This window comes from Pelodiscus sinensis, chromosome 5, assembly GCF_049634645.1.
Source record: "Pelodiscus sinensis isolate JC-2024 chromosome 5, ASM4963464v1, whole genome shotgun sequence".
In the NCBI taxonomy this organism is placed as follows: Eukaryota; Metazoa; Chordata; order Testudines; family Trionychidae; genus Pelodiscus; species Pelodiscus sinensis.
In genome coordinates, this window is record NC_134715.1 from 26,519,859 (window position 1) to 26,538,280 (window position 18,422).

General features: G+C 42.9%; 1 long non-coding RNA gene across 1 annotated transcript in view; it reads right to left on the reverse strand.

Annotated features, from left to right (window-relative positions):
* Positions 1–14,827, reverse strand: part of LOC112545157 (uncharacterized) — a 50,999-nt gene extending 36,172 nt beyond the window's left edge. Inside the window, exons 1-3 of the long non-coding RNA XR_012903795.1 lie at positions 14,753–14,827; positions 5,859–5,954; positions 2,407–2,541 (exon numbers count right to left, since the gene is read on the reverse strand). This is a non-coding gene — a long non-coding RNA (uncharacterized LOC112545157). The remainder of the gene's footprint in view (positions 1–2,406; positions 2,542–5,858; positions 5,955–14,752) is intronic.
* Positions 14,828–18,422: the final 3,595 nt, after the last annotated feature.

Sequence of the window (18,422 nt, forward strand, 5' to 3'; positions counted from 1 at the left end):
AGCAGGCCTGACAGCCCTGAGCCACTCTGCAGCTGCACCTGACTCCATTTTGGCCCAAGATGAGCCAGCCAGACAGTGCCAGCCAGCCCTCCACTGCTCCCAGGGATCATTCAGCCAGCTCCCAGGAGCCTGTGAGAGGCCACAAGCGACATGCGCCTTCCTGGTCTGGTGCGGAGGTCCTGGACCTTATTGAGGTTTGGGGGGGATAAGACAAACCTCCAGGATTTCCACACCAGATGGAGGAATGCAGATGTCTATGGCTGCATGGCAGACAGCCTGGGGAGCAAAGGCCACATCCACACCCAAGAACAGGTGGGGATGAAGGTAAAGGAGCTCCACCAGGCTTATGTCAGGGCCAAGGAGGGCAGCTCCTAATCCAGGGCAGAGCCCAATACCTGCCCATATTATAAGGATCTGGACCGCATCCTGAGGCGGGGTAGTCTGTTTCCCAACCCTGCCCCATAGTTATAGACTCCGGGGTGGAGACGCCAGTCATCACCCATGCTCGGCGTCCAGAGGACGACAGCAAGGAGGAGGAAGAGATCTCGATGGAATGTTGTGCTCCCCAAGGTCCAGGTGGGTGAGGAAGCATCTAAAATGTGCCTTCAGGCAGCCAAAGGTACCCCTCAACCACCATGCGGACCCTGCTCAGCCTGGCATTAAATGCCTGTTGTGAAGGGTTGTGGTGGCCAGTGTAGGGCTTCATGAGCCACAGCTGTAGAGGATAGGCCACATCCCCCACCAGGAATACAGTCATGTCTACATCCCCAGCCCTGATGTGGCAGTTGGGGAAGAAAGTTCCGGCTTGCAGCTTCTGGCAGACACTAGAGTTCCTGAACACACGTGCATCGTGTGCTTTCCCTGACCACCCAACATTTATGTCCATAAACTGGCCCCCGTGGTCAGTCACAGCCCACAGGACCACTGAAAAGTATCCCTTGTGGTTAATGTACATTGATGTCCGGTGGTCTGGGGTACAGATAGGGATGTGTGTCTTGTCGATAGCCCCCCTGTAGTTGGCAGATGCATCCACTTCTGCAAGGTGGATGACTCTGCACAGCAGGATGCTGTTGACCTCCCTGACCACCTGCAGAAGGAGACAAACAAACCAAGAATCACACGGGTGCTAGGGCACCTCAGAGTTCCCCTCTCCCCCCTTCTACTTTCCCTTCCCCCCACTCACAACCCTGCAATCACGGCCCCTGCAGGCAGGGCTTTGTGTGGGCAGGACAGTACAAACCCTCCTGGGGAGGGGACTTGCACCACCTCCACCCCCACAGTACCCTATCATTTCCAAGGGAAGCCCATTCCCTTCTTCCACCCCCCACCTGGGACAAGAATGCCATACCTACATAAGCAGGGCCCCGACGGTGGATCTCCCCATGCCAAACTGATTCCCCACGGATCGGTAGCTGTTCAGTGTAGAGAGTTTCCAAAGGGCGATGGCGACATGCTTCTGGAGGGGAATGATGGGCCTCATGTGCGTGTCTTGTCACCTCAGGGCAGGGGCGAGCCACTCACACAGCTTGAAGAAGGTGCCCTTCTTCATTCTGAAATTCTGGAGCCATTGCTGGTCTCCCCAGCGCTCCAGAACAATGCGGTCCCACCAGTCTGCACTGGTGTCCAGATGCCAAATGGGTTGGGGCAAGGCACCCAGACCATGGTGGGTGATGTCCAGGTCCTGTAGCCACTCCGCCACATACACAAGGAGGGTCTCCAAGAAGCCCTGGGGGTTGGCTTCCTGCGGAGCTTGGGAGGCAGTCTGCAGAAAGTGATGCAGGACATGCAGCAAAAACTCCAAGAGCTGAAGACTGTGTGGAGGCAGCTCCTGCTCCATAGTGGAGTGTGCTGAGGTGTCCTGAGTCAGTGCAACCACAGCAAGAAGAGAAAATGCTTTGCTGTCCCTCAGAGAGATAGGCAAACAAGCAGGGAAACCTGAGAAACGGCTGTCCGGGGGGGGGGGGAGGGGTCCCTTTAAGAACGAGCCTCAGATAACCTTTAGCAGCAGCCACATGAGGTAACTACTGACCTGATGCCCTGCCGGAACTGATTCCGGGTGGCCTTAAATGCGATTCAGCATCCAATCAGTGTGGACGTGCTATTTCAAAATAGCTAAGCACTATTTCAAAACGCATTTTGTAGGTAGACACGCTATTTTGAAATAAAATATTCTGGATTATCTCTTCTGGAATACCTTATTCCAGAATAACGCTGCTGTGTAGACATAGCCTTAGATTACTGCAGTGGTCAAGACAATTATTTAATTCTGCCTTCTTAAATCTGCATTCAATATAATAACATGAGTTAGACAGGCTTGTAGTATTAAAATGAAGACACATCTCCACTGGGCCTATTCAAACCTCAGCAATCCAAACCTGTATGTTATGATAAGAAAATACTACTTACCTCACCAGAGTTTATCATCTTTAAAACACTCCTCTTCCATCTTCATGGAAAAGAATATCACTCAAATTTTTCATTTTAAAGGCTGATCCCACTTGAGTCCTCTTCTCTATCAGATAGTGAAGTTACCATCATTGTCTAATTAACGAGGGAATAAATTAAATGATAGATTTATATTACCCACATTGGAAATTATAATAATCATTGACGTTCATAGAGCACATCATGTTCTGTAAAAATCCAAAAGTACTTAAAGTAGAGACCAAATTCTGTTCTCAATTACCCATCCACAATAGCAGTGACATCCAGGGCTTGTATAAATCAAGTCAGGATTTATTGTGTGCATAATATAATCCACTGTGACCCCAGCTCAGCAAGGTGATGAAACGTGCATAGCTTTAGGCACGTGCTTAATTTTCAACATCTGAATAGTCACACTAATTTCAGTAAGAGTATTCTCATTGACTTCAATGGGATTATTCATGTACTTAGTTAGTAATTAAGAGTATGCTTAAGTGCCTTGCTGAATGGGGGACAGAAAGAGGGCAATTTCCAAAAGTTAAACAATAAACAATAGAAAGTTTGGATTTTCAGAGGACGTGTGTTCAGCATTTTCTGAAAATCAGATCCCCCTTCAAAATGTCTCAGGTTTGGGGCCCAAAAAGGGAGTTATGCAAAATCTCTTGACTTTTTTAAAATCCTGCTGTTTATTCAATAGCTATGCATTGAGAAGATAAGAAAAAGGTTTGTGTTGTCTTTGATTATCATAATTCAACTCAACATTAATAAAAAAAAACACCCTGAGTTTGCATTAGGGCATGTAAAGCCTAGCACTTTGCAATCTTAAATTCCCTTTGTATAGAGAATGATGTGTTAGGACTGTAAGTTCCTGGAGGCTGGGGGCAGATTCTCCGCGGGTGTACATTGACATATCACCTGGTAGAAATGTAAGTACCATGGAACTTTGCCAGTGGAAACAGATACCTAGAACTTCAGGTGCCTACAGGGTTAGGCAATAGCTGAGTGGTGGTTTTGTGAATGCCTGTGGCACCTAAAAGTTGGTCTGGGGTACTTAAACTGGAAGTTAGGTGCTTAGGTGAATCTAGCTCTAAATATTCAACTAATCATACTACATTGCAGGAATCCTTATTTATCCAAGAGAGCCCTTCTGAAATAAATGACTAGGCACATTAACCCTTCATTCTCACCTGCAGTGCCCCCTGCATGATTCACTTCGATATAGTTGGAAGCTGTTTGTCAAAACTGAGGGAAGAATATGTGGTCAGGTGGAAATCACCCCTTTCTGGTATGTAGAAGACCCTCTGTGCCACTGATGTCCAGACAATGGTGCAGCCATGTGGGACACACTAACACCATGTGGGCTTGGGATTTCGGTTCCAAGCCTCCATTCCAAATAAAGTGGCATAGAGAAGAACATTGGACAGTTGGGCCTATATTTACATGGCTCCACAGCCTGGGAAACCCCATATAAGGAGCTCAGAGAGTCAAAGAAACTCTGTCAGCCCATAGACTGGAGAAATAGTCACAGGAGCCATTAGTTTTCGATGGTGGCTGTCATTCTCCAAACTGCCATAGATATCTGTATAAAATGAATTTATTCAGGCATTATTTCCAGAATGACACCTTTCAGCTAAAACGCTCTGTTCATTGTCCACCTGGAGCAGCCAGCTAAAGCATGGGACAGATGCACAGGGAAGCAAGGCAGGAGGCATCCTCCCCGTTCCTAAGGCAACAGGACTGTTTTGGAGCCACTCCATGAATACTTTTCCCGTTAATGCACCAAAGTACAGGAGTAGACTGTGTTCCCGTTAATGCACCAAAGTACAGGACAGAGAACAGGACCATCTGTGCAATGGTGACTTCTCCCCTGAGCTGCCTGTGCCTGAGGCTCCCCAGGCAAGCAGCAGAGTTTCACATTTGTGTGCCCTCCCATGTAGTTCTCACACCGTGTGCCCTATCAGCATTTATCTAATGTATTGAGTTATGTAAATTCACTATCTATGAACAAGCCACGACAAAAACATTTATAATGAGCTTATTCCTAGCAAGATGCTTACCTAAGCTGTTTATTGCCCATGCCCAATACATAATTACACTTTCGCTGTTTGAGCTTCCCCTTTCCTCCAGCAGTTTCAGCCTGTGACAAGCAGGGAGTGAAGGATAACAGGAGCACACAAACTGTAACGCAGAAGAGGTAGTCTCAGTGGTGCTCAATTCACCCAATAAAAATAAGGTGCGGTAACTAAGCTGAAGATCATTATGGGAAACTTTGCTTTCTATCTGGCAGCAGAATCGATGCTGCTCTGGAGGTCTTGGATTTGGGATGCTAGAGAGCAGCACATGGCATTGTGCACTGCACTGCAGCAGGGGGCTCTCTGCTCTGGTCAAGAGCCAGAGGATCTATCACTTGTCCATGCTCTTTTCTGTGAAACCCTATTCCAGCCATTAGGGCTGCAGTAGCCTCCACATAGTGACCACAGATGCTCCTTTCCTTCTACTCTTCTGCACAGACCCCCAAATCAGCTAGTAGGTGCAGAATGGAGATTTGGATCAGTACGACTGGCACGTGCACCACTAGAAGTATTGCTATAGTCTCTACTGTGAGTAGAGTCAGGCCTCAAGTGACTAGCCAGCCCTGAACTGACTGACAAACGACTACTAAGGAAATTATGTCATCAGTGCTGGCTCCTAAAGGCATCCAAGAATATCACCAGATGTAATTTCCACACTACTCAACCATGCCAAAACTAGAAAGTGCTGGAAGTGATGCAAGAGGGCCTTTGTTTGTGCAGTTGCTCAGTGTCCCTCCTTCCCTACACCTCCCTCCCCCACACTTCTGAGGCATCACTCTCTCCTCGTGTATTATAGAGAAAATGTGGGTGCCTAATGCAGACTCATGTGACTTTCTAGGCTATCCACCCATCGGAGCAGATTAGGGCAGAGTCCCCTTTCACTCACACTGGGATTATTCTGGATTAAATCCACTGAACTCAGTTGAGTCCTACCAGTGTGAAATTGATAGAAATGAGCTCGGAATCAGGTCCTAACAGTTATTGTATCGACATGTTTGGGGCATGATAGCGGCTAATCAAAATGATGTTTGGAACATGAATGCTTTTTATGAATCTAATATAAGTGTTTATAATTTGTTTGAAATCCACTGTCCAAAACATGCAGGTATAAACATTTATATTTAAGGCTGCCCATGAGTGTGTAATCTCTTCTTTTAATTGTGCTGTCCTGACTGGAAAGGCACTTCACAATTAAAAATGCTGAGCCAGATCCCAAAGAATTTATACCAGCTGAGGCTCTAACCAAGTGAATCTGAATGGATTTAGTAAAACTGATTAGCATTAGAAATAAAAATAGGTACAGATGAGAACCCTTTTCTTACTGCACTATAACGAACTACCACAGAAGAACTGAAGACATACCAGTAGTTCACAGAAGCAGAAGAGCCGTCAGGTTTGTACATGTCTGACAATTAACTTGCAGCACGCTGCAGATGTTTTCAGGCTTTTCTCTTCTGGCTTTTGAAAAAAAAAGTGCAGCATTATTCTCCACATGACTTCACTTTTAACCTGTTTTTTCAGGTTTACACTTTAAGTACTGTCTTAGTAAAATGCTAACAGTAAGGGTAAAGGTAGCTATTAAGCTAGTCAGCCTTTGATCCTATTATATTTTATAAGGCTCTACAAATGGCAAACATTATGTCTGTATGTCTGAGCTATAGCTGACACATATTTGCTACCTTGCGAGGGAATTAAAATCAGCAGCCACTGATACACACACCCCATTGAGGAAAAAAAAGCATTTATTAATGGTGTTACACTAATAGATCCAGTTACGCTCTCAGTTATGTAACATTCTGTTAGCAATGCAACCCACTATGACTAACACTATATCATTGAAAAGGCATTACCATTATAAACCCCTAATTTCAAGAAGGAGAGACTGCATCTACTGCAGTAATAATGAAGTGCAGGCACAAAATACAAGTTTTCTCTCCTCCACTCTCCAAAACATCTTCACCCCTCCATATCCCCCAACAGCAGCAGGAGAGTGGGTGCCATTCCTGACCCAATCCATCCATCCAGGCTCCTTCTTGCAGCGTTCCTTTTAATAACACTCCTTCTCCTATTTATGCCCCCCTGGGTCCAGGAAACTTTCTGGATGATTAACTACTGAGACAAAATAACCACAGTTGTGGTGGAGTCTCCATCACTGGAAAAGTTTAAATTAAGATTCCTCTAAAAGATCAGCTCTAGTCCAACTACAGTTATTGGTCTTGCACCAGGAATTAATTTAGACAAACCCTATACCCTATCTTATATTAGTCAGACAAGAGGATCACAATGGTCTGTTCTGTCCTCAGCATGTATGAACCTATTGGCAGCACTCATCGGCTGAACCTCTGTTGGCTTGTCAGACCAGGTTTCACTGCCAGAAAACCGGAGGTGGTTTGCAAGCAAGGGAAACTGACTGAAGAGCAGGGCTAGTACTTCAGCAACAACCCACTCATCCTACTTTTTGTGCTCCCTGCTATATCTTACATTGTTATATCCAAGTTGTATCCCCCTGGTCCAGCACCCTCAGGATCTGACCAATCCCAAACCAGAAAACTTGCCATACCAAGGGAGGTCGATGCTGGCCCCTCAGCTGCCATTGGCTGCTGGGCTCTGTGTCAGCAGAGTGGCCAGCACTGACCAAGTGAGGACTGGAGGGCAACTCAGAGGAACTGGCAGGGTGGCCACGGAGGCAGGCTGTGCTCCTAGACCTCACTCAATCAATGCCAGCCCCTCTGCTGCCACTGGCTACAGGGCTCCACTTTAGCCAAGTGGGGTGGGACACTTGGGGGATGAGGCAAAGTGGCTGTGGAGCCTCAGGAGCACAGCCCAGAGGAGCACACTGAGCCATCAGCCACTCTACATCTGCCCCGGAGTATCCCCCATTCCCGCTTCTCCCACTGTCTCCCTCCCTGAGCGTGTGGTGTGTGCATCGGAAGCTCAGGGGTTAGGGGAGGGCAGTGGAGGAGTTGCTGAGCACAGGGACCCTGGCTTTTCCCTGTGCATGCGCCAACTCAGGAGCACCCACAGAGATGCTGGACCACAGAAGTCTGGGCCATAGAGGTCAAACCTGTACAAAGAAAATGCAGAACTGATACATATAATGCAAAATCCCTGGGAGAGTGAAAGGTTTCCATTAGAGTCCGAGCTAGATGGGTTTGAGTCTGTTTCTGCTGGAAGGCAAAGGGAATTTTCCCTGAGGAAAAGCAGAGTCAGTGATGTTTCCGAATGTTATCTGAACATTTAAGATATGGCAAAGAGGTTTCCCTTCACTTGTCATTTCCTTGCTTTCAAGGGGTCTGTGTGGGTGAGTTTCACAGTTAAATGGCTTTATGGACCTATATCTGGACATCACAATGCATCACAATGAAATGCATACAGTTGCTTTCCTCTGAGTGAATACACAATTCAGTAAAAACAAAACAGGTGCTAAGCCTATTTGAAATGTGCGCTAAGTGTTCCTTTCAAATACATGTCAAATATGTATGTATCTTCTTTTTTAAAATCTCCCATATTTTAAAAGAGAAGATACATATATATTTGACATGTATTTGAAAGGAACACTTAGCGCACATTTCAAATAGGCTTAGCACCTGTTTTGTTTTTACTTAATTGTGTATTCACTCAGAGGAAAGCAACTGTATGCATTTCATTGTGATGCATTGTGATGTCCAGATATATGACATATGCAATATGTCAATATTTTCAACACACCCAGCGTCAGGAAAATTAACTCTGAAAGTTAACCAAAATTAACCAAAATTTCCTTTTCTGCAGTACTCTAGGGAAGGAGAACTGAAGAGAGAGATCTAGGTGTCATAGTAAACCCCAGGCTAAATATGAGTCAACAGTTTGACTCTGTTGCAAGAAAAGCAAACATCATTCTGGAATGTATTAACAGGAGTGCTGTACGCTAGAAAAAATAAATAATTCTGCTCTACTCCGTGCTGATTAGGCCTCAACAGGAGTACTGTATTCAGTGCTGGGTGCCACATTTCAGGAAAGATGTGGACCAAATTGGAGAAGGTCCAGAGAAATGCAACAAAAATGATTAAGGTATGGAAAATATGACCAATGAAGGAAGATTGAAAGAATTGGATGTGTTTATTCTGCAAAAGAGAAGACAGAGGGGACATGATAACAGCTTTTAAGTACTAAAAAGACTATTACAAGGAGAAAGGAGAAAAAATATTCTCCTTAACCTCTGAGGATAGTACAAGAAGCAAGGGCAGTTTAGGTTGGACATTAGGAAAAACGTCCTGTCAGTGTGGTTAAGCACTGGAATAAATTGCCTGGGGTGTGGAAACTCCATCATTAGAGATGTTTAAGAGCAGGTTAGACAAACACTTATCAGGGATCATCTAGATGGTGCTTGGTCCTGCCCACGAGTGCGGGGGACTGGACTTAGTGATCTCTCGAGGTTTTTTCCAGCACTAGTATTCTATGATTCTATTAAATAGCCCCTGCTGCAACATCTAGACTCTTGTGGGTGCTCCACTACAGGATTCAACCACATTTAGATAAATGGTGTCTATATGTTAAAAATATTTGAACAATGAGGCAAACATTTGTTTAAAAGCTTCTATTTTTAAGTGTTGCAATTTTGGGGTTCCCAACTTGTGATCTGAATTGATGGGCCTGATTTCAGAAGTGCTGAACATTCAGAACTCCAGTGGAACCCATGAGTGTCCAGCACTTTTGAAAACACATTAAAGGTTCTGATTCGGAGCACTCAAATGAAAGCACTGAAAATATGCTGGCCTAATATATGACGAGGCAAATGAAAAAGTGCAGGTTAGAGACATGAGCAAAGAATGATGTAATACGCCACTATATTTAAGGATTCAAAATCTCTATGATTTCAGTGATGTTTGGATCAGGCCTCTATTACACTGAATTTAACTTTTTTGAAAAAAAATCTTTTTTCCCTGCACCATACTGGCAATCCAAATTCTATCTGATCCTGGCAAAAGATATCTCAGAGAAAATTAAGTGTAGACTACTTGTTTGGCTGTTTAGAATGTTGTATAGTGCACGGATACCCCAGTACTGAGTGTAGTATAAAGCCTTATCAGATTGATTGCACATTTGCACAATAGCAGCAAGGTTAATTTTAGAACAATTAATTAATTGACTACACTACTCTCACTAATGGAGACATTGGTGACACTGTACCATAAATACAACATGCCTTGATGAATACCAATGCCCCTTTGCTCTTTCCTTTCCAAACACAAGTTCTCTAGTGGGTAGTGGGTTTTTTTTAGTGGCATCTACCATCCATCTCAGAACTCATAAAGTGACAAGGAGGTCATCTTAAAATGAACTGAGCTTCTTTTTATTTGATAGTCCAATGTTTACATTAATGAGAATGAGGTTCTTCACTCAAATATCATTAAACAAGGCAATATGTTGTTAAACTTAACTATTGACAATGGCAACATAAGTCACCACAAGTTACAAATGATAAAAATCACAATTATCCAGCAATTACATTTACAGCTATAAAAACCCTTTCAGCCATTAAAGATGTTAATTCCCCTGCTCCTCTCTCTGCAGCATTTAGCATTCAGCCCATCCTTGAGAAATAGGAATCAGTTGATTCCAGGTGAAAAGGCAAACAAGCACCTAATGATGCAGAAAGGAAAATCAAATAACCCCTGAAATGAGGGATCATCTGCAAATTTCCATACACGACCATAAACATTAGGAATAGGCAAACAGTTTGGATAAAATAGGAAATTATTTTAAATGTCACCATGCTTCATACCAAACCCAAATTAAACTTGGTTTGAGAGTCAGTGAATCTAATGTAAAACGAAAAATGTTCCTGCCTTTTGCACTCATTTATAATTTCCCACTTCAGCCAACCTATAGGACAAAGAAATCCTAGCAATATTTCTGTTCTGACTAGCACCGGAAAGAACATCTTCTGTTCCCATTGTTTTGCAGCCTAAATTTCAGCTGCGTTTGTGCTTTTCATTCATATGTCAGTCCTTGCAATTTCATCCCGTACACTGTCTAAAGAATCATATTTTCCTACCTTAGGCATTTATTAAGCAGACAATATTCAAAGGTGATTTTTAAAGCCAGCCTTACGCATGTGCAAAGGGGTAAGGTAGTAAAGAAAGGAAAGAGGAGAAGGGCATAACCCTGCAGAGAGGAAGGAGAAGTAAGTAGCAACCTGAGCAGCAGTGACCATAAGCAGCTAGTAAGGCATGTGAAGGATAACATGAAGGGTTTCTACAAGTATTTTAGCAACAAGAAGGTGGCCAGGGAAAACATGGACCCTTACTGAATGGCGAAAGCAACTTGACAGATGTAAAAAAGCTGAAGAACTCAGTGCTGTAAGCCAGCTTACAGACTGCTGTACTGGGTAGCATAATGAGGAGAAGGTGAGTAGCCATCAGTAGTGAAAGAACAGGTCAAAGACTATTTAGAAAAGCTGGTCATGCACAAGTCCATGGGGCTGGATGCAATGTACCCAAGGGTGCTGACAGAGTTGGCTAATATGATAGCAGAGCCAGTGGCCATCATCTTTGAAAACTCACAGTGACTGAGAGAGGTCCCAGACAAATGGGAAAAGGCAAATACAGTGCCCATCATTAGAAAAGGAAGAAGAAGAAGTGGACAGTGATCACTGGCTTGAAGGCTAGTTGACAGCTGGTAACAAGAAGAGTCAGTCCTGGGGCTACACTCTGAATAGTCAGTTCACCAGAAGAGAATTAGTTAAATATTTCCATCTGCTCTAGTGTCTGGCCACTAATTTGTCCTTATAAAGTCCTAAGCAGCCCTAGCTTTCTAACATACAACCAGCATGGGACAGAGAAAATACTCATCTTGCATTCCTGTCAACTTTTTAAAAAATGTACAGTGGCATGCAGTGCAAAGGTTTGCACTAACTAATATAGAGAGAACATTTCAGGAATGTTTATAAATAGTATCTGAAACAGCCTTTTATGCTTACTGATATCACCCAGATGTCTTTCATTACAATGATTCTGGGACTTATTTCTTTGGTTATCTATCACTGCCCTCCAGTATTGGTTCTTGTTAATTAAATCTGCCTCAAAACAGGACACAGCTCTTCTAGATATGAAATGGCTGCAGTCCTTCTAGCAGCCTTGGCTATTGTGGTTTAATACACTATTGCATTTTTACATATGTTAACAATATGGCATAACACATTTCCTTGGCTTCCCATACTGACTTCAGAATTTGTCTTTTCATACCCGAACCAACCCAGCATTTCTTAAGTCAATTTATGTTTGAACTTAAAGGCTACAATGGACTGATTTTCAGGTGACCAGCACTCACAACACCAATTTAAAAAATCAATGGCCACTCAACGTAACCAAAAATCAAATTCCATATCTTTAGTGCTGGATCTAAACCTCTTTATAGGGGTTTATACAGACTGAAAATTCCCTTGTTAGAAAGTCCAGAACAATATATTAGATTCCATCATTAGTGACCTAGGATGAAGTCTTTTGCTATTGAATTCAATGAAGGCAGGATTTCAGAGTTAAATTTCTTTATTTAAAAACAAAGGATCAAGATACATACCCATCTGGTGAACATGCTTCTTTGCAAAGCAAGTGTGATTGCACTTGCAAGCAGGATACCTGCAGGTGTCAACTGCACATTCAAATACTTGATTTGTGTGCGCAATTGCAATGAGTGCCTGGTTAAATGTAGAGCCCAAAAATATGAATTAGTTTTTCAGTTTGATCTTGATTGCTTTTCAATTTCCCATAGATGAGAAATCCCATTCCAAGGCTTTATATCATATTAGCAGTTCCCTTGGTAAGAAATTCTGTGATGGGTAGGAAAGGATTTCATGAACAGTCTACCAAGCCCTATTGTAGAGATTATTCCTTCTCAAAATTCTGTTTCCATTATGGACTGCAGCTCAGTAAGTTGTCTGATCAAAGAAGCTATGAACTTGGAACATATCACAAAGAAGTTAGAGCTGCAAATTGTGATAGGTCAGCTACGTTGGTGCAGTTGCATTATATAGAAGCAGTGTCTGGGTGTCAAACAGGGACAAATCTTAACTATTTGGGGACCATGAGCAGCAAGTGGTTTGGAGCAAGGAGCAGGATTTGGGCCTTATTAACTAACTAGTGTGTATTTTTATAAATCTCTAGGCCAAAGCCACATCAAGGAGAACCTGATTCCGATATATTCTGAGAGCATAATTCTCACTGGCTTCAGAAGCATTTTATATGAGCTACCATAAAAAGCAACTGGAAAAAAAACAACCCACATTCTGACTTGCAATGGCTGCTGCAAGAGCTTACCACCTTTGATATCAGGCCACTCAAATTATATATCTAAGTTTAGGCATCCACTTAGAAGAATGTGACCTATAGCTCCTCCTTTTACCACATGAATTTCTTTTGCATAACAACATTATTAGTTCCTATGAACTGCATCTTACGTATCTGAAGTAACTGCAATTCCATTAATAACTGTAATTGTTTCAGACATTCATTAATTTTGATTTATTAACTTATTTAATTTCTCTTATTGTAATCTTCCCTACTCTATAAGTCATTAACTGTTTTAATGTTCTGGGTCAATAATAATTCTATCAGTTGTAAACTGTTTAATTAATAACAATTAGCACCTGTCATCAAGAGTTCATCTTCCTCTCTGAACCTTATTAATTTGATTTCAATATAAGTTTACCCTCTTTCTCCCCTCTCCCCCCACCCATCAGTTAGACAATTTGTTCCAATACAACATAGACATTATCAAAAATCCCAGTACTAGTGCTGTGACATTTCTTCTTTTTCATAAAGCCTTATTGCTCAGAGTCAGGTGATGATATTATTAAGAAGCTAAGTTTTTAGCCTTTGTGGGTACAGAGAAAAAGATAAGAGCTAAAAAAAATATTTTAAAAAATCTCATTATTTTCAGGGCCCAAAATGATTTTAGACTTTTGGAGATTGGCATTGCTAACATATCTACAGGGGAATGCACTAATATTTTAAATTACCTTTCATGAAGGCACCTCAAATTCCTCTGAAATACAACTTTTCAAACTTTAATGGCAGCATAATACTAAATAATAAAAACAAATATTAAAGTGGCATATTATGAATAATGGACCAGATCTTCATCTTGTGTAAATTAGGGCCTCTGGGGTCTGGCTTCATCTCATTACCAGGAAGGTATTTACATTCTAAAATTAATTGAGCTTGGATGGACCTTAAGATAGACATGGAGCAACACTTTATGTCTCTCCAGTGGTGACACTGGAACAATTTTTATGGTGGGGGTGCTGAAAGCAAGTGATCCCCAAACTTTTTATCTCACCCCCTCCCTTACCTTTACCCTTGTCCATGCCCCCTCTCCTTAGAGCTGGGGCCAGAACCCAGCGGTGACTCTGGGAGTGGGGAGGACACAAAGGCATGAGGAGGCTAAGGCTGAGCCCACGGCGGAAGGTGTGGGGGGAGCAGAGCCCCTAGCACAGGTCCTGCAGCCAGGACCCCAAGCATGGGCCAGAAGTAGAGCCATAGGTGTGGGGCTGATGGCAGCCAGGACCCCAGGTGCAGGTCCATGAGTGGAGTCCCAGGTGCAAGGGCCAGCAGCACTGGAACCTTGGGCCACAGAGCCAGTGACCAAGACCCCATGCAAAACCTTGGGGTGTTGTAGCACCCCTGCACTACTAGCTCCCACACCTATCATCAAGGCTGTTCCCCACTCCAGCACAATGAATGCAGAAGTGGGGTCCCACAAGAGCACTCCAAAACCTTGCCTCTACAAGCTCTGGTATAAAAAATGTCCCCCAAAAATCCTAATACCTGATTTGGGGAAATTCACTACCACCACTCAAGTAACTCCAAGAAAACCAGGGAAGAAGTCACTTTGGAAACCTCTTCCCAAAGGTAAAACTCTTCCCTGCCCCAACCTTCATTTTACTCTGAGTTGGGAAAAACAGAGGGGATTCACAGACAACAGTGGACTCTGCCCTTATAACTAGGGACTGAGTCAAAGGACACAACAACCAACCAATTCTGGTGAATTAGAAAAAAGAAACAAACTTTTATTATTAAAACAAAACTACAGTTGCAAGCATAGTAAAGTGGAAAGATCCACCAATTGATCTAGGTACTCAGGGGGACTCCCTGGGCTAGCAGCTTTAGTTACAAAAGAGAAAAAAACACACTTGACAGCACAGACGTTAATTCCAAATTCCCAAACCAGGAAAAACAACAAATCCTGGCAAACTTTCTAAACTTTTCTCTACTTACACATTGTATGAAGTCCGTTCTTGGAGAGAGAAGAGTCTCCCATCTCTCCCAGTCTTGGAAGAAACTGCTCTAAATCTCAAACAAAAAAACAGAGAGAAAAACTTCTCTTTTTCAGTTTGAATTTTCTACCTGCATTGTTATTGGCTGACCACCCGATACCTGGGTAGGTACAGAAGACATAGTTAACTCCTTAGTAACTTGAAAACAGGTCTGCTATAAACAGAAGTAGTTTGGGGCACATGTTTTCTGTATAAGGTAAACTGAACAGGCTTGAAGAAACTATTTCCTGGAAAGACTGGCAATGTATTAGCTTTCTTTCCTGTACTGTACTGCTTTGCCTTTAGACAAGAAATTGGCAATGCTTGTTATTTGGCATCTTCAACATTTTAAATATTGAACTGCAATAGTCAAAGTATCGGCTATGAATTTTAGCACTATAATGAAACTATAATGGAAAATAGAAAATGTATATAAATAGAAAAATGTATCCACACAAATTACAAGTATAGCTTTCATTTTTCAGAGTTTTTTTATTTTGTTTAGGGGTGGGGTTTTTTTAAGCAATTTTTGAGTTTCATGTAGATGTTCAGAAACTGGGACGTCTCTTGGTATATTATGTAAAAAGTAATGTCAATAATATACATTACTCTAATGAGTAATCTTGTTGTAATATTCCCTAGTTCACTTTAACACAGTACTGCTTCAAACAGCACTACATTAAACCACAGTAGGGAACATTTAGTGCACACCAGCAATGTCTATACAGACCAATTAAAGCACAACACATTACCGCGCTTCAGCAATCAGACCCCTGAAGTCCACATTACTGCTCTGTCTAGACAAATCCTTAGATACAAGTAACCATTTCAAGTGTTTATTGGAAAAATACTAATGTCATTGCTTTTAAATCAGTTGTGTTTGATGAAAACTGAAAATCTGAAGCCTGATTGTGACACAAGTGGTCCTCACCCAAATACCCATTTGTATTTCACTATGGGTATTTCTACACTACAGTGTTATTTTGAAATATCTTATTTCAAAATAAGCTGTTTTGAAATAACGAATCCACACACAAAATGCATTTCGAAATAGTGTTTTGCTATTTCAAAATAATGCATCCACACTGAGTGGACTCTGAATTGCATTTAAGGTCAGGAGTTACTTTGTGTGGCTGCTGCCTGAGGTCTGTGCTTAAAAATACACCCCTCCCCCACCCCGGACAGCCAGTTCTCAGGTTTCCCTGCTTGCTTCCGTACCTCAATGAGGGACATCAAAGCAGGTTTGTCTCTGCATGCTCTGGTTGCCCTCACTCAGAACACCACAGCATTCTGCAACATGGAGCAAGAGCTGCCCATGCGCACTCTGGTGCTTCTCATGGACAGGTTGCTGCGAGCCTGGCTTCACTTTCTGCAGGCTGCCATCCGGGAGGTTCATCGGGGGGCTGTCAGGATCCAGAAGGCCCTGTGGGAGAGCTTCTACCCTGAAGAGCATTAAGAGCCTCCCTGGTCTGCCTCACTGGGGGCTTGTGCCTCATTCCTCCCTCACATCCTTCCACTTACCCCTCCCTAATCTCCCTTCCTGATGTCAAATAAAATACACGTATTTTCATAAACACAAACTCTCTTTATTTAACAAAACTCTGGGGTGGGGGGATGAAACTCTGGTGAGACTGGGGAAAGGAGGCAGGAGAGGGGAAGAGAGAGGGTGGAAGAGGGGAGGGGAAAAACTGGGAGGAGGGAGCTGGAAGGGGGAAGCAAGGGAAGAAGGGGGATGGGAAGCTCAGGGCTCAGGGTTGGGGGTCTCACCAGACCAACTTGATTTTCATGCGAACCTGCTCCTGGGTTCGCATGTGGCCTTTAGTGGTCAGGCTGACAGCTATCCTGCCATAGATGGCCGTGTTCCTCTGTCTAGTGCAGAGTTCATGGACATTGGGGGCATCCTCCCCAAACTTGAATAAGGTCCATGATCTCTGCCCTGGACCAGGAAAGCGCCCACCTTCTCTGGGCCCTGGCAGACTCCTAGGATCTGGCAAACTGCTCCTGGGGAGTGGTGTAGGGCTGGCTGCCAATGGCTTGCTGGTTCATGTTTTGGGGCCACGGGGTCAGGGGCAGTCACTGCTGGCTCTGGGCTGGCAGGCCTGGAGCTGGCACAGGCACTGTATCCAGAGTCAACCCCTTTAAGGTCTCCGGACAGGGGAGGATGGAGAGAGCGTGGCCACCAGGGCACCTGGGAAGGCTGGAGGGGATTTGTGAGGAGCACAATCACAGCACTTATTTCGAATGTGGCGTTATTCCTCGTAGAATGAGGTTGACCAAATTCGAAAGACGTACTCTGCTATTTCGATTTAATTTTGAAATAGCCGATTGGCTGTGTAATAACAGCTGTTATTTCAAAATAACTTTGCTGTGTTGACATACCCGATCAGAATGAAGTGTAATAAAAGTAGTCAACTTAGCTAAGTTTGGCAACAATCATAGATACAAACTTTATCCATACTAAGAATGTAAACAAGCACTTTTCACAGCGATAAGAGATTGTATATCAAGACAATGTTCATTATCCATACTGGTTGATTCAACATGACATATACTTAACCCACCTAATAATTAGCTGTCATCATGTGACAGTAAGAATGAATTCCAGCCCCAGTGAGTTTATATGACAGACAAATTATACGAGAAAAGAAGGATTATCATCCCTATTATTAACAGATGGGAAACTGAGGCAGAGACAGATGAAGCAACTTAACCAAGGAAGTCTGTGGCATAGTTAGGACATGAACACAGATCTCCTGAGCCCCAGCCCAGTGCCTCAATCACAAGGCCATTCTTCCTCTTAGTCTTGCCCTCATATATGTTCTTGTGTGTTCTTAATGTTACCATACTCTGACACTTTCAACAAGATCTACTGTTCCTCTAAGGTCCATATCCAGTTTTATTCTTTTTCAGGGGTACAGGGTATGAGTCATGCTTTTGTAAGGTCAATAATGAAATACTTTCACATAGAATCTAAAACTAGGAGGCAGCATTAACTAGTTCCAGCTAGCCTTTAACCCTATTAAAATGTGTTTACTTCAAAGGAAAAGAAAAAGTGTAATCCTTGGCAGTTGATTTATCTTAATCTTCCATGTAAAAAAAATATTAAACAGCTGTATTAATACAATGTCAGACTTGCTTAATGGTTAAGGTGGTAGCATAAAAAGGTAGCTAATTATTAAGTGAGTTAATGTATGTCTTGTTATTTAATCTACCAGAACTGAATATGACCTGTCAAATACTTATTAGTCACTTATTCTCTGTACACCTACTCAACATTAACAGGGCCCACAGTTAAACATCAGTATTACTTCACTTCCAGAATTATGCTGTCAAACATTATTCCTCTAACTGCTCTTTGGTCCAAACACATGTAATAGCATCCTCAGTTTGTCGAGACCAAGATAATATCCATAGACAACATGGAGGACAAAAAGAGCAAAGGGAAGGTTCTAGACAGTTAGTCTGAATGGGTTAGGTAGCTTGAGAGATGGACAGAAAGCATCTGTGAAAAGTAGAGACGAACAAGAATATACTAGCCTGGGAGGTATTCCCAACATGATACAAAGTCCACATTTTCAGATATTTTGGGCATTTCAGATTCTGAGTGTAAATTGCTGTAGCTCACTTGATTT